Source organism: Mobula birostris, chromosome 18 (genome assembly GCF_030028105.1).
Source record: "Mobula birostris isolate sMobBir1 chromosome 18, sMobBir1.hap1, whole genome shotgun sequence".
Lineage (NCBI taxonomy): Eukaryota > Metazoa > Chordata > Chondrichthyes > Myliobatiformes > Myliobatidae > Mobula > Mobula birostris.
The window spans coordinates 70,505,819-70,531,740 of NC_092387.1; the positions used below are offsets into that span (position 1 = coordinate 70,505,819).

At 45.7% G+C, this 25,922-nt stretch overlaps 1 long non-coding RNA gene across 1 annotated transcript in view; it reads right to left on the reverse strand.

The window, feature by feature from the left end:
- The window catches only part of LOC140211879 (uncharacterized), a 50,842-nt gene extending 30,106 nt beyond the window's left edge, over positions 1-20,736 (reverse strand). The window contains exon 1 of the long non-coding RNA XR_011889604.1: positions 20,437-20,736. This is a non-coding gene — a long non-coding RNA (uncharacterized lncRNA). The remainder of the gene's footprint in view (positions 1-20,436) is intronic.
- Between the last annotated feature and the right edge of the window lie 5,186 nt (positions 20,737-25,922).

Genomic DNA, 25,922 nt, shown 5'->3' on the forward strand with positions numbered 1-25,922 from the left:
AGTGCTACAAGTGACGCGTCACCAGTGCTTCATAAAGCCTCAACATTACATGTGAACGGGTGACAGTTTTGTTTCCTAAAAGGACAATGTAAATGCAATTTGTTGCCATCTGTATTATTCTCATTGGATATTGTGGGGCTTGAGCTTGGACTATAATCCAACCTGCCTGGTTGGGGGGTGGGAATCAAATTAAAGAGGCTAGGCGAGAGGAAGTTAGTTCACAACAGGGGGATGGGAACCAGTGCAGAGAGACAGAGGGGTGTAAAGTGAGGGTGGAAGCAAAAAGTACTAAGGAGAAAAGTAAAAGTGGCAGGCCGACAAATCCAGGGCAAGCATTAAAAAGGGCCACTTTTCAACATAATTGTATAAGGGCTAAGAGAGTTGTAAAAGAGTGCCTGAAGGCTTTGTGTGTCAATTCAAGGAGCATTCGTAATAAGGTGGATGAATTGAAAGTGCAGATTATTATTAATGATTATGATATAGTTGGGATCACAGAGACATGGTTCCAGGGTGACCAAGGATGGGAGCTCAATATTCAGGGATATTCAATATTCAGGAGGGATAGACATGAAAGAAAAGGAGGTGAGGTGGCGTTGCTGGTTAGAGAGGAGATTAACGCGATAGAAAGGAAGGACATAAGCCGGGAAGATGTTGAATCGATATGGGTAGAGCTACATAACGCTAAGGGGCAGAAAACGCTGGTGGGAGTTGTGTACAGGCCACCTAACAGTAGTAGAGAGGTTGGGGATGGCATTAAACAGGAAATTAGAAATGCGTGCAGTACAGGAACAGCAGTTATAATGGGTGACTTCAATCTACATGTAGATTGGGTGAACCAAATTGGTAAAGGTGCTGAGGAAGAGGATTTCTTGGAATGTATGCGGGATGGTTTTTTGAACCAACATGTCGAGGAACCAACTAGAGAGCAGGCTATTCTGGACTGGGTTTTGAGCAATGAGGAAGGGTTAATTAGCAATCTTGTCGTGAGAGGCCTCTTGGGTAAGAGTGACCATAATATGGTGGAGTTCTTCATTAAGATGGAGAATGACATAATTAATTCAGAAATAAAGGTTCTGAACTTAAAGAGGGGTAAATTTGAAGGTATGAGACGTGAATTAGATAAGATAGACTGGCAAATGACACTTAAAGGATTGACGGCGGATATGCAATGGCAAGCATTTAAAGGTTGCATGGATGAACTACAACAATTGTTCATCCCAGTTTCGCAAAAGAATAAATCAAGGAAGGTAGTGCACCCGTGGCTGACAAGAGAAATTAGGGATAGTATCAATTCCAAAGAAGAAGCATACAAATTAGCCAGAGAAAGTGGCTCACCTGACGACTGGGAGAAATTCAGAGTTCAGCAGAGGAGGACAAAGGGCTTAATTAGGAAGGGGAAAAAAAATTATGAGAGAAAACTGGCAGGGAACATAAAAACTGACTGTAAAAGCTTTTATAGATATGTAAAAAGGAAAAGACTGGTAAAGACAAATGTAGGTCCCCTACAGACGGAAACAGGTGAATTGATGATGGGGAGCAAGGACATGGCAGACCAATTGAATAATTACTTTGGTTCTGTCTTCACTAAGGAGGACATAAATAATCTTCCAGAAATAATAGGGGACAGACGGTCCAGTGAGATGGAGGAACTGAGCGAAATACATGTTAGTAGGGAAGTGGTGTTAGGTAAATTGAAGGGATTGAAGGCAGATAAATCCCCAGGGCCAGATGGTCTGCATCCCAGAGTGCTTAAGGAAGTAGCCCAAGAAATAGTGGATGCATTAGTGATAATTTTTCAAAACTCGTTAGATTCTGGACTAGTTCCTGAGGATTGGAGGGTGGCTAATGTAACCCCACTTTTTAAAAAAGGAGGGAGAGAGAAACCGGGGAATTATAGACCGGTTAGCCTAACGTCGATGGTGGGGAAACTGCTGGAGTCAGTTATCAAAGATGTGATAACAGCACATTTGGAAAGCGGTGAAATTATCGGACAAAGTCAGCATGGATTTGTGAAAGGAAAATCATGTCTGACGAATCTCATAGAATTTTTTGAGGATGTAACTAGTAGAGTGGATAGGGGAGAACCAGTGGATGTGGTATATTTGGATTTTCAGAAGGCTTTTGACAAGGTCCCACACAGGAGATTAGTGTGCAAGCTTAAAGCACACAGTATTGGGGGTAAGGTATTGATGTGGTAAGAGAATTGGTTAGCAGACAGGAAGCAAAGAGTGGGAATAAACGGGACCTTTTCAGAATGGCAGGCAGTGACTAGTGGGGTACCGCAAAGCTCAGTGCTGGGACCCCAGTTGTTTACAATATATATTAATGACTTGGATGAGGGAATTAAATGCAGCATCTCCAAGTTTGCGGATGACACGAAGCTGGGTGGCAGTGTTAGCTGTGAGGAGGATGCTAAGAGGATGCAGAGTGACTTGGATAGGTTGGGTGAGTGGGCAAATTCATGGCAGATGCAATTTAATGTGGATAAATGTGAAGTTATCCACATTGGTGGCAAAAATAGGAAAGCAGATTATTATCTGAATGGTGGCCAATTAGGAAAAGGGGAGGTGCAACGAGACCTGGGTGTGATTATACACCAGGCATTGAAAGTGGGCAGGCAGGTACAGCAGGCGGTGAAAAAGGCGAATGGTATGCTGGCATTTATAGCGAGAGGATTCGAGTACAGGAGCAGGGAGGTACTACTGCAGTTGTACAAGGCCTTGGTGAGACCACACCTGGAGTATTGTGTGCAGTTTTGGTCCCCTAATCTGAGGAAAGACATCCTTGCCATAGAGGGAGTACAAAGAAGGTTCACCAGATTGATTCCTGGGATGGCAGGACTTTCATATGATGAAATACTGGATGAACTGGGCTTGTACTCGTTGGAATTTAGAAGATTGAGGGGGGATCTGATTGAAACGTATAAAATCCTAAAGGGATTGGACAGGCTAGATGCAGGAAGATTGTTCCCGATGTTGGGGAAGTCCAGAACGAGGGGTCACAGTTTGAGGATAAAGGGGAAGCCTTTTAGGACCGAGATTAGGAAAAACTTCTTCACACAGAGAGTGGTGAATCTGTGGAATTCTCTGCCACAGGAAACAGTTGAGGCCAGTTCATTGGCTATATTTAAGAGGGAGTTAGATATGGCCCTTGTGGCTACGGGGGTCAGGGGGTATGGAGGGAAGGCTGGGGCGGGGTTCTGAGTTGGATGATCAGTCATGATCATAATAAATGGTGGTGCAGGCTCGAAGGGCCAAATAGCCTACTCCTGCACCTATTTTCTATGTTTCTATGTTTCTATGTTATGAACAGACATGAACATAGTTAATGTCCTTGGTACTCCCCACATTTACACTGTGGGGTTGAGACAGTTCACACATACACCTGTGGAAAAAACAGAGTTCAGGGTTGATGATTCACCGATGAATTTCTCTCCCTCACGTGGACTGACAGCCATGGTTCTGTCTGAGAATGGCTGGTTACAGATGGTCTTTGGCTGGCCTCTAGGGCTGACGAAGCCAGGTTGGGATAGAGACCCCAGTGATCAGTATACTGTAACACATTCACTCAGACCCTTGTGTCCTACCTAAGTAGTTGCAACATTAGGAGAAACGTGTCTCCTTCCTCTTCAAGACCAGGATTCTTGAATGTACTGATTGATCCCATCCTCAGGGTGACACACTTTCCAAGTTGGTCTTCTGTATTCACACAACAGATTGAAGCCTCAGCTCACACCAAGCCTTGGACAAACAAACTTCATATTCCTCTGGAACATCATTCCCCTCAGGAAAACTATTCCCCTCAGGAAAACACTATCAGGATCTGATGTAATGCTATTTCTCAGCTATAGATGTTCCAAATCTCTCAGTGTGGTGGTTCAACCAACGAGCAGATAGATCATTAGATCCTAAACTGCAAGATTTCTACAGCATCACTGATGAGGAAAGCTGACCAGAAAATTAAAGACCATAAGACATAGGAGCAGAATTAGGACATTCAAACCCATCAACTCTGCTCCACCATTCCATCATGGCTGATTTATTATCCCTCTCAACCTCACTCTCCTACTTTCTCTCCATAACCTTTGATCCCTGAATAATCAAGAATCTATCAACCTCCACTTTAAATATATCCAGTGACTTAGCCTTCACAGTGGTCCATAACATGAATTCCACAGATATATCGCCATCTGGCTAATGGAATTCTTCCTCATCTCTATTCTATAGGGATAACCAACTATTCTGAGGCTGTGCTTTCTGGCCCTGGACTGCCCCACTATAGGAAACATCCTCTCCACATCCATTCTGTCTAGGTTTTTCAATATTTGTTAGGTTTCAGCAATATCCCCCCTCATTCTTCCTAACTCCAGTGAGTAGATACACAGGGTCATCAAACGTTTCTCACACTTAACCCTTTCCTTCCCAGGATCACTCTCTGAACTTCCTCTGGACCACCTCCAATCCCAGCACATCTTTTCTTAGATAAGGAGCCCAAAACTGCTCACAATACTCCAAGTGCACTCTAACCAATGCCCGATAAAGCCTCAGCATTACATCCTTGCTCTTATATTCCAGTCCTCTCAAAATTCAAATCAATTCAACTTTAATTGTCATTTAACCATACATGAACACTCATGAATACAGCCAGATGAGACAACTTTACTATGGAGTCAAGGAGCAAAAACACATTAGCAACAATCGTAGACACATGATCATAATCACATAATGAGAGTCCTGATGCCCACAGTAAAACACGAAGATGGAGAGTATATAGTTCAGACCCCTTAGTCCACAACATCATCTGTCGACTGGCCCTGACACCCGCTAGGCAACACCGTGGCCTTCAGGCCCAGTCCTTGCAAATAAATACTAACAATGTATTTGCCTTGCTCACCACTGACTTAGCCTGCAAGTTAAACACTAGTGAATCCTCAGTGAGGATTTCCAAGTCCATTTTTACCTCTGATTTTTGAATTTTCTCCCCCTTTAGAAAATAGTCTCTGCCTTTATTCCTTCTACCAAAGTGCATGCATGACCATACACGTCCCTCCACTATATTCCATCTGCCACTTCTTTGTCCATTCCCCAATCAACCTAAGCCCTTCTGCAACACTACCTGCCCTTCCACCCGAAGAGGATTACAGGGGGCAAGCACAGATGACAGAAGTAGAAGTGGTGATGGGGGGATAAAAGGGTTACAGATAGTTTTGGAGGGACTGGAAGGGGTTTCACCCAGCTGATCATATGTGGAGGCTCTCTGGCCTGGGAAATGTTCCCACCCACTCCAGTAAATGCACTCAAGACTGTGTGTCATTCTGCGTTTGACTTCTCTTTACAAACGTTTAATTTGTTTTGCACATCCCTTTCTGTCAAACTGCAGCCCCCTCTGCTGGTCAGAAGCTCCTGAAATTACTGAGACAAGATGCCCTCTTAGCTATATAGTTAACTCCTTCTTGATGTGCGATAAATCTGGATATGAACCAGGGGAATCTCTGGTGTGATGTCTGAACTTAGTCCAACAGAATAAAATACTGGAACACTGCCAAGCTTTCAAAAGAGCTCCACAGTTGAAAACTTGTATTAGTTTGATAGCAGTCTTCCTTGCTAAACAACTATTAACAGGTTCCCTTCTGGTGGTTCTGGTTTACACATTAATAAACAGACAGTGACTCTCTCTGACTAAATGACTACACACATTCATGAGAGAGGCTCCTTCCCCTCATGTTGAAACACAAAGCTTGCTGTTATCGAGTTTTACATTCTCCTGACAACCTGCTGTGCATCATCTCCACAGTCTGTTTGGGCCTACTCCAGCTGTCCCAGGCAGCGGACCTGGGGACGCTGTCACTTGCTTCTATTGTTTGCTTCATTGTTTTTTTTTAAATTCCTCTTTCCCTGTGCGGTGGTTTTTGTTTTTCGTTTTTAAAATTGGGTTCTTCCAGTTTCTTACTTTGTGGATGCCAGTAAGCAGACAAATTTCACGGTGTATAATTTAAACATTCTTTGATAATAAATGTACTTTGAAACTTTTGAGTCTTTGAACCACCATGTGCAAATTCAGGCATGGATGTAAACACACATGCATACTCACGCACAGGGACACACAGACACATACGCATACACTCACACACAGATATAGACACACACCTGAACACACTCACACACCCACAGAAACACCCTGTGAGATGTGGGGTTTCAAGGTACGTAACAGTCTCTCTGATGACTATGTCTGCAGGAGGTACACCCAACGTCAGCTCCTGACTGACAAGGCCAAGGAACTGGACTTCGAGCTGGAGACACTCAGGACTATTGAGGAGGCTGAGAGCCTCATAGATGAGACTTTTACTGAGAAGAAAGGAAATTATAGCCAGTTTTCTTCACTTCAGTGGTTGGAAAGATGTTGAAATCCATTATTAAGGATGATAATATCCATTATTGGAGGCACGTGATGAAGTAGGCCAAAGTCAGTGTGGTTTCCTTAAGGGAAATTGTGCCTGACAAATCTGTTGGAATTCTTAAATGAAATAACAGGCAGATACACAAAGGAGTGTTGGTTGATGTTATTTACTTGAATAATATCAGAAAGCCTTTGACAAGGTGACGTACATGAAGCTGTTTAACAGGATAAGAACCCATGGTATTACAGGGAAGATATCAGCACGGATAGAAGATTGGCTGACTGGCAGGAGGCCTATTTTGATTGGCTGCGGTGACAAGTGCTGTTCCACAGGGTTCAGCATTGGGACCAGTTCTTTTCACATTATATGTCAATGATTTGGATGACAGAATTGACAGTTTTGTCGCCAAGTTTGCAAATGATACAAAGAGGGGCAGGTAGCATTGAGGAAGCAGAGAATCTGCAGCAGGAGATTGGGCAAAGAAGCGGCAGATGGAATCGTGTCAGGAAGTGTATGGTCGTGCGCTTTGGTAGAAGGAATAAAGACATAGACTAGTTTCTAAACGTGGAGAAAATTCAAAATTCAAAAATCAGAGGTGCGAAGGGACTTGGGAGTCCTTGTGCAGGATTCCTTAAAGGTTCATTTTCAGGCTGAGTTGGTTGTAAGGAAGCAAATGTAATGTTAGCATTCATTCATTTTGAGAGGACTGAATATAAAAGCTGAGGCTTTATAAGGAATTGGTTAGACCACACTTAGCAAGCATTGTGAACAGTTTTGGGTCCCTTATCTGAAAAAAGATATGCTGGCATTGGAGAGATCCAGAGAAGCTTCATGAGTTGAGAGTTAAAGGGCAAAAGTTTAGGGGTAACATGAGGGGGAACTTCTTTACTCAGAGAGTGGTAGCTGTGTGGAACGAGCTTCCAGCAGAAGTGGTTGAGGCAGGCTCGATGTTGTCATTTAAAGTTAAATTGGACAGCTATATCGACAGGAAAGGAATGGAGAGTTATGGGCTGAGTGCAGATCGGTGGGACTGGGTGAGAGTAAGAGTTCGGCACGGACTAGAAGGGCCGAGATGACCTGTTTCCGTGCTGTAATTGTTGTATGGTTATATGAGAATTATTCCAGAAATAAAGGAGTTAACAAATGAAGAGCAATTGAAGTTTAGAAGAATGAGGAAATTTCATTGAAACCTATCCACCATTGTCCCTATACCTAAAAAGACCAAGGTAACATGTCTGAATGACTGGTGTCCTGTCGCACTCACCTCAATAATAAGCAAATACTTTGAGAGGCTGGTCAAGGACTACATCTGCAGCTTGCTACCACCCACACTGGACCCCCTACAATTCACCTACCGACACAACTGATCGAAAGACAATGCAATAGCCACAGCTCTACACACTGTCCTTACACATCTGGAGAGGAGGGATGCTGATGTGAGAATGCTGTTCTTGGACTACAGTTCAGCATTCAACACCATAATTCCCTCCAGGCTCGACAAGAAGCTCAGAGACCTCGGTCTTCACCCTGCCTTGTGCAGCTGGATCCTGGACTTCCTGTCAGATCACCAGCAGGTTGTGAGTGGGCTCCCTCACCTCCACCCCTCTGACCCTCAACACGGATGCCCCTCAGGTTTGTGTCCTCAGCCCCCTCCTTTACTCTCTGTGTACCCATGACTGTGTCGCCACCCACAGCTCCAACCTGATAATTAAATTTGCTGACGACACTACGCTGATTGCTCTAATCTCAAATAATAATGAAGCAGCCTACAGAGAGAAAGTCATCACCCTGACGCAGTGGTGTCAAGAAAACAACCTCTCCCTCAATGTCACAAAAACAAAGGAGCTGGTTGTAGACTACAGGAGGAAGGGAGACAGGGTCACCCCCATAGAAATCAATGGATCTGGGGTTGAGATGGCGAACAGCTTTAAATTCCTCGGCATAAACATCACCAAGGATCTCATGTGGTCTGTACATGCCGGCTGTGTGGTAAAAAATGCACAACAGTGCCTCTTTCACTTCAGACGGTTGAAGAAGTTCGGCATGAGTCCCCAGATCCTAAGAATTTTCTACAGGGGCACAACTGAGAGCATCCTGACTGGCTGCATCACTGCCTGGTATGGGAACTGTACCTCCCTCAATCGCAGGACTCTGCAGAAAGTGGTGCGAACAGCCCAGAGCATCTGTAGATGTGAACTTCCCACTATTCAAGACATTTACAAAGATAGGTGTGTAAAAAGGGCCTGAAGAATCATTGGAGATAAGAGTCACCCCAACCACAAACTGCTCCAGTGGTTACCATCCAGGAGACGGTATCACAGCATAAAAGCCAGGACCAACAGGCTCCGGGACAACTTCTTCCACCAGGCCATCAGACTGATTAATTCACGCTGATACAATTATATTTCTATGTTATATTGACCTATCCTGTTGTACATACTACATATTATAAATTACTATAAATTACAGATTGTACATTTAGACGGAGATGTAACGTAAAGATTTTTACTCCTCATGTATGTGAAGGATGTAAAAAATAAAGTCAGTTCAATATTGTAATGCCTACACAGAGTGGAGATGATAAAGATGTTTCCCATGGTGGGGGAGTCTAGGACCAGAGGGCATAGTCTAAGAATAGAGGGAGGTCCATTTAAATCAGAGATGTGAAGAATTTCTTCAGGCAGTAGGGGGGTGAATCTGTGAAATTCATTGCCACAGACGGCAGTGGAGGCCGAGTCACTGGGAAAACTTAAAAGGGAATTTGATCGATTCTTGATTAATCAGGATGTTAGGTTATGGGGAGAAAGCAGGAGAAGGGGGTTGAGAGGGAAAATAAATCAGCCGTGATGGAATGGCAAAGCAGACTCGATGGGCTGAATGGCCTAATTCTGCTCCTATGTCTTATGGTGTTATCACACGAGTAAATGCTGAGTGAGTGAGGTGGGTTGTTGAGAAATGGGAGCTGGAGATGTCACTATTGCCTCCTACTGGTTCAATAGGCTCACCATTGTCTCCACATTGTCCGCACCAACCCTGAAAACCAAAGTAAAATTATTTTATTTTAATTTCGAGGTAACAGGCCCTTCTAGCCCAACGAGCCCACACAGCGCAGTTCCACCCACCTGACCAATTAACCTACTAACTCGTAAATGTGGGAGGAAACTGGAGCACCCGGAGGAAACCCACACAGTCACAGCGAGAACATACAAACACATTGCAGAATAGTGGCGGGATTGAAACCCGGTCACTGATGCTACATTATCATACCACACACGGTAATTTGAAATTATTTGATGTTTCCTCCACCAACAAAACTCCAGACCAGAAACAGTACCTCGCCATAGATAGAGCTTGAAGATGAGTTCTTGGGGGAGAGTTAACCCCAGTGGGACGGTGGACCTGACACAACACACACATTACCCTCAGTGAAGCTGACAGTGCCCATCAAACATCTACTGATGCCTCGTGCCCCTCGTTTCCCCCACCGACACCAAGAATTGGAGTTTTGTAGCATGACCCATGAGTTTCCCCGTTCCGTCACCGAGAAACCAGGAGCACGATCAGGAGAGAGGAACCGGGAGCACAATCAGGACAGAGGAACCGGGGGCACGATCGGGAGAGAGGAACCGGGGGCACGATCGGGACAGAGGAACCGGGGGCACGATCGGGAGAGAGGAACCGGGAGCACGATCGGGATAGAGGAACCGGGAGCACGATCGGGATAGAGGCGGTGGTGTTGGTGTGTCCTTCCCTCAGCGCCCGCCAGCAGAAGGTTCCGTGGTCAGCACTGTAGAGAAACACTCACCTCCGTTGCCTCCCTAATCACTACCCATGTACGTCAGCTCTGAGAAGTGATCCCTACCCCTGGATCACCCCAGCCCCACAGTCTACTGCAGTGTCACAGATCAATGTCAGCACAGATACTGGTATGAACTCACAGATCAGTGTGAACTCAACAACACAGCCACACCTGCTTTCTGCTACCGACAAAAGCAGTTTTACACCAACATCTAGGACCAAGAATTGTCCCTCAGTACTGAGCACCCAGTGTATCTCAGACAAATGTATCATCGAGCCCAACACCAAGATAAAGAGGCAGTCAAAGTATGGTTTAAAGGAGGGGCAGAGGTGTGGGGGGATTGGATGTGGAGGATCTGGATGTGAAGGATCTGGATGTGAAGGGTCTGGATGTGAAAGGTCCGGATGTGAAGGATCCGGATGTGAAGGATCCGGATGTGAAGTGTCCGGATGTGAATTGTCCGGATGTGAAGGATCCGGATCTGAAAGGTCCGGATGTGAAGGATTCGGATGTGAAGGATCCGGATGTGAAGGGTCCGGATGTGAAGGGTCCGGATGTGAAGGGTCCGGATGTGAAAGGTCCGGATGTGAAGGATCCGGATGTGAAGGGTCCGGATGTGAAGGGTCCGGATGTGAAAGGTCCGGATGTGAAGGATCCGGATGTGAAGGGTCCGGATGTGAAGGGTCCAGGTGTGAAGGATCCGGATGTGAAGGGTCCGGATGTGAAGGGTCCGGATGTGATGGGTCCGGATGTGAAGGGTCCGGATGTGAAGGATCCGGATGTGAAGGATCCGGGTGTGAAAGGTCCGGATGTGAAGGATCCGGATGTGAAGGATCCGGATGTGAAGGCTCCGGGTGTGAAGGATCCGGATGTGAAGGATCCGGATGTGAAGGGTCCGGATGTGAAGGGTCCGGATGTGAAGGGTCCGGGTGTGGAGGGTCCGGATGTGAAGGGTCCGGATGTGAAGGGTCCGGGTGTGGAGGGTCCGGATGTGAAGGGACTGGATATGGAAGGTCTGGATGTGAAGGATCCGGATGTGAAGGATCTGGATGTGGAGGTATCCAGATGTGGAAGAGGTCAGGATATGGAGGGTCTGGATGTGGAGGGTCCAGATGTGGAAGAGTCCAGGTGTGGAGCTATCCAGATGTGGAGGTATCCAGATGCGGAAGAGTCCCAATGTGGAAGGTCCAAATGTGGAGGTATCCTATGTGGAAGAGTCTGGATGTGGAAGGTCCTGATGTGGAGCTATCCAGATGTGGAAGAGTCCAGATGTGAAGGAGTCCAGATGTGGAGATCTCTGGATAAGGAGGGGTCAGGATATGGAGGGTCTGGATGTGGAGGATCTGATTGTGAAGGGATCTGGATATGGATGGGTACAGTTGTGGAGGTCCAGATCGGGTGGGTCTGGATGAGGAGAGGTTTGGATGTAGCAGGGTCTGGATGTGGATTGATCAGGTCATAGAATGGTCCAGTTATGGAGGGATCTGGATACGGAGGGTCCAGATGTGCAGAGCTGGAGATGTGCAGAGATCTGGGTGTGGACAGCTAGAGATGTGGATGGGTCTGGATGTGAAGGGTTGGAGATGTGCAGAGGTATGGATGTGGAGAGTTGGAGGAGTGCAGAGCTGGAGATGTGAAGGATTGGGGATGTGGATGGGTCTGGATGTCGAGGGTTGGAGGCGTGGAGGGATTGGATTCAGAGGGTTAGAGATGTGGAGAGCTGGAGATGTGGATGGTTGGAGATGTGCAGAGCTGGAGATGTGGAGGGTTGGAGGGGTGCAGAAATCTGGGTTTGGAGAGCTGGAGGTGTGGGTGGGTCTGGATGTGGAGGGTTGGAGATGTGCAGAGCCGGAGATGTGAAGGGTTGGAAATGTGCAGAGGTCTGGATGTGGAGAGTTGGACATGTGGATGAGTCCGGGTGTGAAGAGGTGAAATGGTCCATACCATACTGTTCTATGTTCCATGTTCACTGTAAAACTATGCCTGCTAGTATTTGACATTTCTAAACCAAGAATAAACTCTATCTCTGCCTCTTCTAATGTTATACACTTCTGTCAACTCTCCCTCAACTTCTACTGCTGCAGAGAGAATGTTTGATTAACTAAGTTGTACAAACATTAGCTATTGAATGACCAGTCAGCTCTCTCCTCAGCACTAAACTCATTTTCTGAATTCTGAAATTACTCTTTCAAAAACCTCCTGGTACAGAGAGAGAGGGGAAAAAGATAAGAACAAATAGGGATGGAGAAAAAAAGAGGAGAGAAAAGGAATAGAATAAAAGAAAGAGAGAGAGGGAAAGGGGTGAATAGGGATTAGGTAAGAGAGCACGAGAGAGACAACAAGAGAGGGAGACAGTGACAGACCAGGGAAGAAAAAGAGTGAGAGTGACACATCAAGTGTGAGAGAGAGGGAGCAAGATAAAGAGTGAACATAACAGAGCCATAGAACACCATAACCTTTCAGCACATCTAATCTGTGCTGCACCATTATTCTGCCTATTCCATCAATTTGCACCCAGACCATACTCCTCCCATCTATGTACCTATCCAAAGTTAAATGTTGAAATCCAACCTGCACCCACCATTTCTGCTGGCAGCTCAACCCACACTCTCACCACCCTCTGAGTGAAACAGATCCCCTCGTATTCCCCTCAAACATTTCACCTTTCACCTTTAATATGAAGGCCTGTTGTTGAAGAGCATTTGATGTCTCTGTGCCTGTATTCAGTGGAATTCAGAAGAATGAGAGGTGAGCTAGTTAAAACCTATCAAATGGTGAAAGGCCTTGATAGAATGGATGTGGAGAGGATGTATCCTATGTTGGGAGAGTCTAAGACCAGAAAACGCAGCCTCAGAATAGAGGGTCATTCTTTTAAATGAGAAGGAATTTCTTCAGCCAGAGCATGGTCAATCTGTGGAATCCTTTGCTGTGGAGGCCGAGTCTTAATGTATATTTAAGGCAGAGGTTGATAGAATGTTGATTGGTCAAGGCATGAAGGGATACGGGCAGGAGGCGGGAGATTGAGGCTGAGAGGATGATTGGATCAATCATGATGAAATGGCAGAGCAGACTCGATGGGACAAATAGCCTAATTCTGCTCCTCTATCTTATGGCCTATGGTCTTTAACCCATGACCTCTAGTCCTAGTCTCACCCAGTCTCAGTGGGAAAGCCTGCTTGCATTTACTCCTTCTATACCCCTCACAATTCTGTATACTGTACCTCTATTAAATCTCCCCTCAGTCTCCTTTGCTGTAGGGAATAAAATCCTAACCTGTTCAACCTTTCCCTGTAATTCAGGTCCTCAAGTCCTGGCAATGTCCTTGTAAATGTCCTCTGCACTCTTCCAGTCTTATTGACATCTTTCAAGAAATTACAGTGTGTATCTTTATTCCCAGAGAGGAGCAGAGAAAGTGAGAGAAAAAACACACACAGAACAGAAGGACAGGAATACAGGAACACTCATAGACATGCACAGGAATACAGGAACACTCATAGACATGCATGGAGAGACAAAAGCTGACAGAAATAGAGAGAGGGACAGAAGGGAGAGGAAAAAAAAGAGGGGAGAAAGAGAGAGAGAGTGGGGGCAAGGGGTGCTGCAAGAGAGAGGGAGAGATGGATATATATGGGGGGGAGAGAGGGGTGGAGAGAAAGATATATATAGAGGGGGGAGAGAGAGAGGGGAGAGAGAGGGATATATATAGAGGGGGGAGAGAGGGGGGAGAGAGAGGGATATATATAGAGGGGAGAGAGAGGGGGAGAGAAGGTTATATATAGAGGGGGGAGAGCGAGGGGAGAGGGATATATATAGAGGGGGAGAGAGGGGAGAGAGGGATATATATAGAGGGGGGAGAGAAAAGGGGTGGGAGAGAGAGGGGAGAGAAAGAGGGGGAGAGGGGGGAGAGAGAGAGGAAGAGAGAGAGAGAGAGATAGAGAGCAAAAGAGAGAGAGAAATAGACAGACAGACAGAGAGAAAGAGGGAGAAGAGGGATGTAACAGACAGGAGCCAGGCAGTGACTGTGAGATGTCCCCAGCTCCTTTGGTATGACAACTGATCTGAGCCCTCCCTGTCTGATGTCCCCTCGGTGTCTCTGACATTCCGGATCCATCAACAGGAGCCTGCAGCAGAGTGTATCTCAGCATCCTGGCACTAGGAGCTGATGAATTCCAAGGATTCACAGTCAGCCAGGAGTTAAAATTCCTCTGCATCGTTCAGGGTGACCTCTACTTTCAGACCACAGCCATGTCTGGCCACACAAACACACTGATTGGAGAAAAACTCAAGAGCTTATAGAAATGCAAAATAGCAAAATAGGAGAAAATAAAAATAATCAAAGAGAGATGGTGGGAGTCGTGAGTAATAACTGTACATCCAATTACATCCAACTTCAGAGACTGAAGTAAATCTGTGAATCAGTAAACCTGAAGTGGGATTTAATTGTCAAACTTTTACCTTTATGTCCCACGTTGTAGGAACTCTATGGTGGAAAAAGCTAATTAACAGACTAAATGCAAGAAATGATGTGTGACCTATCGGACTATCAACATACATAATGCCCATCTCGTCAGAAACCAACTGTTTGCCCTAAAGCCCCAAGGAACCCTCTGATACCACACTGAAATTTTGTTGCCTGGAGTGTAGAGGAATAAGAGGTGACCTCAAAGAATCATTAGGATTATGGATAATGTGGCAGTTATCATCTTTTCCCCAGGGTTGGGGAGTCCAAAGCCAAAGGGCATAAATATAAGAGGGGAGAGATTTAGAAGACACCAGAGAGGCAACTTCTTTTCATAGAAGGGCCTGAGGACCTGGGATGAACTGCCAAGGGAAGTGGCTGGGGCCATTTATGAAGCATGTGGATAGGGATATGGAGGGGACAGACTTGGAGGATTATAGGCCAAATTCAAGTAACTGTGACGAGTAGAAAGGATAGAATGCCTGGCATGGATTGGTTGGGCTGAATGGCCTGTTTCTGTGCTGCATTACTTTAACACTAGAGACTGGCTCACTTACAAGTTCAACAATATAGCTTTTCTCTCTGTCATCAGAAATAAATACTGCAAGGGAATAAATCATTTCTACCTCTGACAGTCTGGGCAATTGACACATATTGATAATTTCGAATTTAGTTCCAGTTCCACTCTCAGCAATAAGCTGAACGGTAAAGAGAAGCATCAGGGCGAGCTTTAACAGAAAACTTAACCCATGATGTGAATATATTTCACAGTAAATTATTCAACCTTTTAATAACAAATTCCTATTGGTGTCAATAAACAAATGTTTCTTATCATTTCAATGTATGATTAAATATGCGTCTAATCGAGTGAACAGAATCTGAATCAGGTTTATTGTCACTGACATATCTCATGAAGTATAAACACTAGAGATTCTGCAGATGCTGAAAGTCCAAAGCAACACAGACAAAATGCCAGAGGAACTCAGCAAGTCAGGCAGCGGCTATGGAAAAATAAACTTACTTCTCGTGAAGTATGTTGTTTTATGGCAGCAGTACAGTACAAAACATAAAAAAAAACTAGAAGTTACAAAAATAGGGCAAAAGAGGAATAGTGAGGTGGTGTTCAAGGGCTCGTGAAATCTGATGTCAGAGGGGAGGAAGCTCTTTTCAAATCATTGAGTGTGCGTCTTCAGGTTTCTGTACCTCCTCCCTAATGGCAGCAATGAGGAGAGGGCCTGTCCCAGACGGTGAGGGTCCTTAATCCTGACGCACTGCCTCCTGAGGATGTCCTCGTTGGAGGGGTTGGCTGTGCCTGTAACAGAGCTGGTCGAGTTTACAACCCAGTGCAGCCTCCTGTAGCCCTGTGCATTGGCCCCTCCATGCCAGACAGTGTTACAACCAGTCAGAATGTTCTCCACCAGACATCTGTAAAAACCTGAAGAGTCTCTGGTGAATTCCTGAATGAACTAGAACCTTCTTCCAAATACTTTAACCCTTTTCTGATGTGCTGCTGCTTTAACAGCTTGTGGCATAAACAGTGCTTATTTGTTCTCGTTTTGATAGTGCTGGAGATGAGAAAAGAAGAAAATTGTTTCCAATTTCAGCCTTTCACAATGTTGGCCAAAATCGGAATATTATTTCATCTCATCAGCAAGGTGCAGCTGTGGAGAAGCCAGGGAAGAAGCTGTCCTCTCAGGCAGACTGTGGCCTACTGTACTCTGCCTGTCTACAACACCCACTGATCTCCCCCAGCCCACCTCACGCCACACACTAACTCAAAAAAGTTAGTTGTTGTGTTCTTTATACGTACCATGGGTTACTAAGAACAAACCATACTCTGGAAGAATTAAAACCAGAACTCTTGTTTACAACAGCAAATAGCAACCACGTTTTCACCTTACAGTTTCTAGATCATTCTGTCATTTTTGTGCATACTCAGAACTCTGTCCAATCACGTTCTTACACGTGACATGTGATACCATCACATCTTCCTTTCCTTAAAAAGAAAAACAATTAGCAACATTGATCAGAACAAATACATAACTTAACATGTCTCTATCAGTCTCTCTGGGGGTTTACAAACATGAGTAGACCTTCTCAGTGGTTCACACAGTTCTTGTGTTTCGTTGCTATTTCCATGTTTTATCTGGTCTGCATCAGTTAACTGAAACTCTGAAGGTGGCTCTTTCTTGAGGTCTTTGTGATTTCTTCTTAACACTGCTCCTTCTTCTGTTTGGACCATGTATGATCGGGGTTGTACTTCTTCAAGTGCTGTAGCTTTCTTAATTCCTTCCACTTCCATTTGTAATGAAATACGAATCTTTTTTTCTTCATCTAATTCATTCATTAACTGTGTAATCTCTTTTGTATGCTGAGACTTCATCATTTCAATAAAACTTCTCTATTCCTTCATCTGTGCTTTCACTTCGTCAATTGGATCCTGATTCTTGTCACTCTTTGGCTTCAGTTCAGTATTGTACTGTACTGGCAAGTTTGGCTCTGTGTCAGTGTCCAGGACTAATACTCTTTTCACCAAATTCAGTCTCTCACAGGCAGATAAACCCAGTATTGACTGTACCTTCTTTGGCACCACCACAAATGAAAGCGTGTGCACAATATTTTTATGTGATACTTTTGCCACACATGTTCCTTTAACTGGAATGTCTGCACCTGAATACCCAGTCACTTTTATATTTGTCTGATGTAACTTTGGTCTAGGCTTTAATGCATTAAACACAGATTCTGCAAGAACATTTACTTGTGCTCTGGTATCCAATTTAAACAGAATAATGTTTTGGTTCGCTTGCAATGGCATAGTCCAGTCATTGTTACTTTGTTTGTTTTCACAAAGCACATCTATATAAAACTCCTCACGTTCATTTTCAAGCACTGCATTCACGTGTTTTATTTCCTTTCTACTTCTGCAACTGTGTGAAAAATTATTACACTTACTGCAGGTGTTGCACATTTTCCCATTCACTGGACACTTTTTTAGATGATGTTCCCACCCACAGCGATCACAAAGTTTTTTTCTTTCAGATAACGTCTTGCTCTCTGTCGGTTTCGTTGTCACTACATTATTTTTTTAAAATATGTTCGTGCTTTACAGCATCTATGCAGCTGTTCTCGATAAAAAGCTATTTAGCCTGCGACATCACAGTCTCAGAAGCTTTGCAGAATGCCACAGCTTATTCCAAATTCAAATCTTGTTCTATCAGTCTTATTCTCAGACCATTATCCAGAATGCCGCAAACAATTCTGTCTTTAATGAGAGAATCTGTAAGCTCTGCAAACTCGCATCTTTTACTGTGGTTTCTCAACTCCGTAACAAATTGATCAATTGTTTGACCTAGTCTCTGCCGACCTTTGAAAAAATTATACTGTTCATATGTCATATTGCGTTTCGGTATACAAAATACGTCAAATTTGTCCATTATCGCTTTTAGATTCAAATTATCTCCATTTTCAAAAGTAAAATGGTTATATACCTCAATTGTGTCATCCCCTACCACGTGGAGTAGAATTGCAGCTACATGATTCCAACCCTTACACGTGTTACCGGGATTATGAGTGAGTGAGCTTTGGGGATCACAGTGGCAGTTAACTCATTAACATGGAGATCAGACTCTGCTGCCAGTGGACAAGATGATGGAGGCACAAAAACATGCGTACCTGGTCCAAAGGGGTTGCCTGTTAACAGAGCAGATGGCAATAAGGGAGGAACACAGAGCAGACAGGGCAGAGGTAAGACTGCACCGTAGTGAGGTGTCACCCAGAGTGCAGGTCATGTCTGTACTCACATTGAGGTGTCAGTTACACTGTGGAAGAGTCGTCAATGCCCTAATCAATTCTCCCCCCTCCCCAACCCATCATCTGGCTGGCCCAGGCATTAGGATATGTTTGTATTCCCAGGGCAAGTCACATCTTTTTGAGAAAATGCAGAAACATTACCAGTGGCCACAAAGCCCTGAATATATTCTGTTTCAGTAGATTCCTACACTCAAGGGGTTAAAAAAGGATTTAGGATGTTGCATTTGTACATTTTTTATAGGTAAGAAAACAAAGGGAATAAAAGCCACACTAGTATTGGAAACAACGTTCTGAGTGATTATTTTGTGGAATGTTTATAGATGCGCTGAACAAATTAAATGAACTACTGTTAAAATTTTTGAGTTGAGAGTTAAAGGGCAAAAGTTTTGAGGTAATATGAGGGGGAACTTCTTTACTCAGAGAGTGGTAGCTGTGTGGTAGCTTCCAGCAGAAGTGGTTGAGGCAGGTTCGATGTTGTCATTTAAAGTTAAATTGGATAGATATATGGACAGGAAAGGAATGAAGGGTTATGGGCTGAGTGCAGGTCAGTGGGACTAGGTGAGAGTAGGAGATCGGCACGGACTAGAAGGGCCGGGATGGCCTGTTTCCGTGCTGTAATTGTTATATGATTATGTGGTTATAAAATGGAGTTATTGTAATCACACTTGTTAGTGGCAGTCTGAAAGTGAGATATGAGCCATACGTTTTATTGATGGGTTAATGGTCTTCCACAGGTGAAATTAGGTGCTCCCCAGTTCTCTAACACCTTCTGCACCCATTTCTCTCATCTCCCCAACCCAGCCCACCCAGGCGCATTTAAACATCCCCATCACTACATCTGCCACTGTGTCAGGGAGTAACAAATTATACATTACCCTCCAGTACCATCCACTGAAGATGACTGTGTTCACACTGCATGGAGCATTAGGTTTGGTGAAGGCCATTATTGGTCACTGGTTTAAAACAAAAACCTGTGCTCACCGGTTAGCAGGCAATTCTGACAGTGTGGAATTGTCACTTTATTCATTGTCCTGCAAGGTAGCCTCCGCTGCATTCACAATTCCGCAGTGTCAATGCCAATCGCTGGGACAAAGTCAATCACACTGGATTCTGTGCCAAACCTTTCCTGGGTCTGGTACATCAATACAAGAAACACTTCTAGCTAGCTTCTTTCTGAAATGATACTAAGTACTTTATGTTTTAATAATTTAAACTGTTTGAAAAGAATTAATTTTCTAACAGCTTTGTGTCCTCAGTAACAGTTTCCAGAGCCATGAAACGATAACAACCGGACACAATAATGACTGAGGGAGCAAGAAGGAGACCTCAGGGAGATCCAAGGGGAAGTTTTAGAGGGAGATTCCAGACTGCATGGGTGTGCAGCAATGGTGGCTTGAAGACGTGAAAACAAGGTCTGAAGGTGTAGGGGTGGGATGTTACAGAGATTGTAGTTGCTGGCCAGGATGAGTGAAACCCTAACCAGCTCCTAGAGCTGTGAACAGGCACTGAGAGTGGACTCAGTGAGGCAGCTGACATTGAAGTGACTTGCTCAATCTCTTTCCAGAGGTGACTCCTGGTTATTAGTACAAGTGCAATTAGAGGCTGATATCACATCAGTGTAAAGCAGCTCTAACTATAAAACCTTCAGACAGGACTGCTGTTCAACAGAAATATCACAGTTCAAAGTTCGAAGGAAGTTTATTATCACAGTACATATATTTCACCACATACAACCCTGAGATCATTTTCTTGTGGGCATTTACAATAACCAAAGAAATACAATAGAATCAATCAAAAACTACACACGGACAAAGACTGACAAAGAAGCAATGTGCAAAAGAAGACAAACTGTGCGACTACAATAAATGTGTAAATAAATAATATTGAGAATACAGAGTTAGAGTCATCCATTCTTCACTCATGCTCGCTACTGACACACACCAAACAGTTTTCATTTTAAACTTTCTGTACCTCTGCAGAATTTCATTCATGGGGTCACCTCCATGATCGGTTCTACTTCAATATTAATAGCTTCTTGAACATACTTTCCTCAACAAATGATTGATGTCTTCGTCCCTGGCTACTCCTCTGCAATATGAAGGAAAATCCAAATTCTCAGCAAGCTGTGATAGTCCGGATGAGTGCGCAGAAAGGATTTCGCAGCAGAGGGAATAGCCTGGTCTGTGTTGAGCACAAGAATCGGGCAGCCATGTCGCAGTTGCATAAAACTTTGTGCAGGTAGCAGCTGGGGTATTGTGTGAAGTTCTGCTCACCCCAGTACAGGAAGGATGTGGGGGCTTTGCAGAGGGTGTTTACCAGGATGTTGCAGACGATGTTTACCAGGATGCTGCCTGCTTGGAGTGTATTAGCTATAAGGAGCAGTTGGAGAAACGTGTATTGTCCTATTGGCTCTGGACTTATTTCCTGGCATAATTTACATATTACTATTTAACTATTTATGGTTTTATTACTATTTAATTATTTATGGTGCAACTTTAACGAAAACCACTTTCCCCCGGGATCAATAAAGTATGACTATGACTATGTTTTCTCTGGCCTTGTCGAGGGTGAGAGGAGATGTGATGGAAGTTTATAAAATTCTGAGAGGCAGAGACAGACAGTCAGAGTTTTTTTCCCAGGATAAAAATGTCAAATACTAACGGGCAGCGGTGAGAGGGGGGAGCATAAGGGAGATGTGTGGGTCAGTTTTTTGCACAAGTAGTGTTGAGTGACTCAAACAGGCTTTCGCGGGAGGGGGTTGAAGCAGACACAACAGTTTTACAGTAGACACACAAATATGAAGAGAATGGAGGAATATGGATCCACGCAGGCTAAAAAGTCTCCGTTTAATTTGGCATCATGTTCAGCACAGACATAATGGCCCAAAGGCCCTGTTCCCATATTGTACATTTGCATTACCTACGTATCGTTATACTCTACCGCACCCCACTGGTCAGAGGTTACACCACTGTACAAATCACATATACATGTGCAAGCACCTTCATTTTCTTACTGACCAGCTCCCTGTTCTCTGTCACCTTCCCCACAGACACTGTCCAGCTCTCTGTACTCTGTGACAATCCCCACAGACACTGTCCAGCTCTCTGTACTCTGTCACCTTCCCCACAGACACTGTCCAGCTCCCTGTTCTCTGTCACCTTCCCCACAGACACTGTCCAGCTCCCTGTTCTCTGTCACCTTCCCCACAGACACTGTCCAGCTCCCTGTACTCTGTGACAATCCCCACAGACACTGTCCAGCTCTCTGTACTCTGTCACCTTCCCCACAGGCACTGACCAGCTCCCTGTTTTCTGTGACCTTCCCCACAGACACTGTCCAGCTCCCTGTACTCTGTGACAATCCCCACAGACACTGTCCAGCTCTCTGTACTCTGTCACCTTCCCCACAGGCACTGACCAGCTCCCTGTTCTCTGTGACCTTCCCCACAGACACTGTCCAGCTCTCTGTACTCTGTCACCTTCCCCACAGACACTGTCCAGCTCCCTGTACTCTGTGACAATCCCCACAGACACTGTCCAGCTCTCTGTACTCTGTCACCTTCCCCACAGGCACTGACCAGCTCCCTGTTCTCTGTGACCTTCCCCACAGACACTGTCCAACTCTCTGTACTCTGTCACCTTCCCCACAGACACTGTCCAGCTCTCTGTACTCTGTCACCTTCCCCACAGACACTGTCCAGCTCCCTGTACTCTGTGACAATCCCCACAGACACTGTCCAGCTCTCTGTACTCTGTCACCTTCCCCACAGGCACTGACCAGCTCCCTGTTCTCTGTGACCTTCCCCACAGACACTGTCCAACTCTCTGTACTCTGTCACCTTCCCCACAGACACTGTCCAGCTCTCTGTACTCTGTGACAATCCCCACAGACACTGTCCAGCTCTCTGTACTCTGTCACCTTCCCCACAGACACTGTCCAGCTCCCTGTACTCTGTGACAATCCCCACAGACACTGTCCAGCTCTCTGTACTCTGTCACCTTCCCCACAGGCACTGACCAGCTCCCTGTTCTCTGTGACCTTCCCCACAGACACTGTCCAGCTCTCTGTACTCTGTCACCTTCCCCACAGACACTGTCCAGCTCTCTGTACTCTGTGACAATCCCCACAGACACTGTCCAGCTCTCTGTACTCTGTCACCTTCCCCACAGACACTGTCCAGCTCTCTGTACTCTGTCACCTTCCCCACAGACACTGTCCAGCTCCCTGTACTCTGTCACCTTCCCCACAGACACTGTCCAGCTCTCTGTACTCTGTGACAATCCCCACAGACACTGTCCAGCTCTCTGTACTCTGTCACCTTCCCCACAGACACTGTCCAGCTCTCTGTACTCTGTCACCTTCCCCACAGACACTGTCCAGCTCTCTGTACTCTGTCACCTTCCCCACAGACACTGTCCAGCTCTCTGTACTCTGTGACAATCCCCACAGACACTGTCCAGCTCTCTGTACTCTGTGACAATCCCCACAGACACTGTCTAGCTCTCTGTACTCTGTCACCTTCCCTACAGACACTGCCCAGCTCTCTGTACTCTGTGACCCTCCCCACAAACACTGTCCAGCTCTCTGTACTCCGTGACAATCCCCATAGATTCTCTCTCCTTGGAACTTCTATGTACTGATTAAGAACACATTTAACAAACTCTATCTAATCTAATCCTTTTACAGTATGGGAGCCCCAGTCAAAGACCTACCACCGATGAAGACTTACTATATTAGAACCACCTACTATAACAACCGTAAGTTTCTTGCAACAGTCAGCGATCTCTCGACAAATTTATTCCTTTAAATCTCTCAGATGGTTGGGTGGTCTGTAATATAGCCCCATTAACGTGATCACACTTTCCTTATTATTCAGTTCTACCCATAACGGCTCACTAGACGAATTCTCCAGTCTGTCCAGATTGAGCCCTGCCGTGGTATTTTCCCGAACTAACATGCCTCCCGCTCTGTGATGTCTAAAGCAACGGATACTGAGATACCAGCCCTGCTCCTCTTGCAACGAAGTCTCACTAATAGCTGCATTATAGTAATTCCAGATGTCGATCCATGCCCTGAGCTCTTCCGCCTTCTTGCATTGACATACCTGTGTACACAGCTGAGAACTAGTCGCGCCGTGCTCAACATTTTGATTCCTCACTTTCTCTGAGGTCTTACCAACATCTTTATTCACAGTCTCTCCGGTAACTGTTCTGGCACTCTGGTTCCCATTCCACTGGAACTCTACTTGCCTCCCGCCCACACCCTTCCCTTACCCTTGCCCTTCCCTTGCTCGGGTCTCTGTCCCGGCACCTACCCCGCCCCCCGCTGGGTAGATCCGCAGGACAAGCCCACTGTCAGTCGATGCGGGACGGGTGCGGTTCGACTGCGGGTGCCGGCCGCGGGACACCGGCTCCTGCAGCGGCCACGGCCGGAGCCAACACATGACTCAGCAAGGCGGAGACATGCGGCAGAGGAGTGGCCCCACCGCCTCTTAAACGGGCAACGCTGCGCGCTTCCTTCTCGTTAAACCATGAACCTCAGGGCAGAATGCGCCCGGCAGCTGAAACGGGATGTGGTGAATTTCCTTGGGGCGTTTTTCTGTCTATTTTAGGAATGTCTAATTCCCCTCTGTCCATCTGCGGTTATAGAAACCTGGACACCTTTCACGAGATGGGCCAAACGACCGGCGCAGCCCTGAGAAACCCACCTGCTATCACCATCAACCACAACTCCGCGGTCAGGCAGGGTTAGGTAGAGTAGCAGAACCCGGAACTGGGCCCTTCAGGCCAACGATTCGCTGCTGTCCATCAAACACCCATTTACACTGATCTTACAGTAATCGCATTTCATACCCTCCTCCCCTCCCCACCCTTTGGGACAGTTGCACCTCCGCTTTGACCTTGGAGCCCAACACATAAACTGTCTTCCGCTAAGAATGTTGTCCAGGCAACGGCGTAAAAGAACAGTTAAACAACTATCTCCACTGCCAGCCACCCACCACCACCTTCGAGAAGTGTTTGTGATTTCGGAGTGAAGTTTGACAGAATGTTTTCAAAATTTATTCCTTCAATAAATGAGTTTATAGCTATTGTCCTGGGCTGAGATGTTTCACTCGTCCCTCTCTGTCCCACGAAGAGGCCACGTCCCTCGTTACCACACCCCGCCCCCCCCCTCGCGGGAGGACATCCTCAATTCGGGGAGGCCACACTCAGTTACTTCGTTGCACCATTTGAACCCTTTTCTTCATTATTCGTTTTTATTTGTTCTAAGGATCATGTCACGACTGGTAAAGCGAACATTTATTGCTAAACTTTGAGAAGGTGATGGTGATCTGCCTTCTTGAACCACTGCAGTCGTTCTGGTGAAGTTCTCCGCCATGGCGTGGGAAGGGATTTCCAGAACTTAGACCCAGTGATAAAACACTGCTGATATATTTCCACGTCATGGTGGGATTGACTTGACGGAAATCTGCCAGTGGTGGTTATCCCCTGCGCTAAAGAGTATAAGGCAGAGGAGCAGAATTAGGCCATTCGGCCCAACGAGTCAAGGGTAATTTGTGCCTGCCCGCGTCCCTGTACGTGATGCAGTCCAGGGTTCAGAGGATGCAGTTGAAGTGGCTGAGTAACGTCATCGATCACTTGTGGGTGGAAACTGCACAAAGCTGAAGGGAATGGATGTCAGGACTGGTTGATTGTAGAGTCATAGATTAGTATAGCATGCAACCCTTCCCTTTGACCCAACCAGACCATGCTGACCACGTTGCCCACCCGCCTCATACCAATTCCTAGGTTCGGACCACATTCCTCCGAGCCCCATCCCTCTGTGCACTTATCCAACTGCTTTGAACACAGAACAGTGCAGCTTTTCGGCCCATGATCTCTTCCTAAATGATGTGGGCTGCTTTGTCCGGTATGGCATTAGCAAGTAAAGAGCCTAACATCACTCCTGAAATATGCTTCGTACATAGATGGTGGAAGGCCTCGAGATGTCAAGAGAAGAGTCAATCATAGCTTTCGTAGCCAGAATATTAATTTGGCAGATCAAGTTGAGTTTCTGGTTAACAAGTGGCCACAATGTTAATGGGGGGAGGGGGTGAAGGCTGTGATGATGATGGAGACAGCAGCCAGAGAACTGGAAGGAGTGTGTGGGCCATGGCGGTCAAAGCTCAGACTGGGCACGGCACCTGATGATGATGGTGTTGAAGGCCGTGACATGATAATGCCCATGGTAGATCGCTACACTCGCTCTCTCTCGGATGATGAGTAAATGTTCCTTGCCACTTCTCAGCCCATGCCTGAATACTGTCCATTTCATGATGTCGGCTGGTGAAGATGGGGTTAGTGAGGAGTTCCAGGGTTTAGACCCAATGACAATATACCTCTAGGTGAAGCTGGGTGGCCTAGAGGGAACCTGTCTATGGGCTCTGCTGCTCTTGATGAGACAGGGGTGGGAGTTGC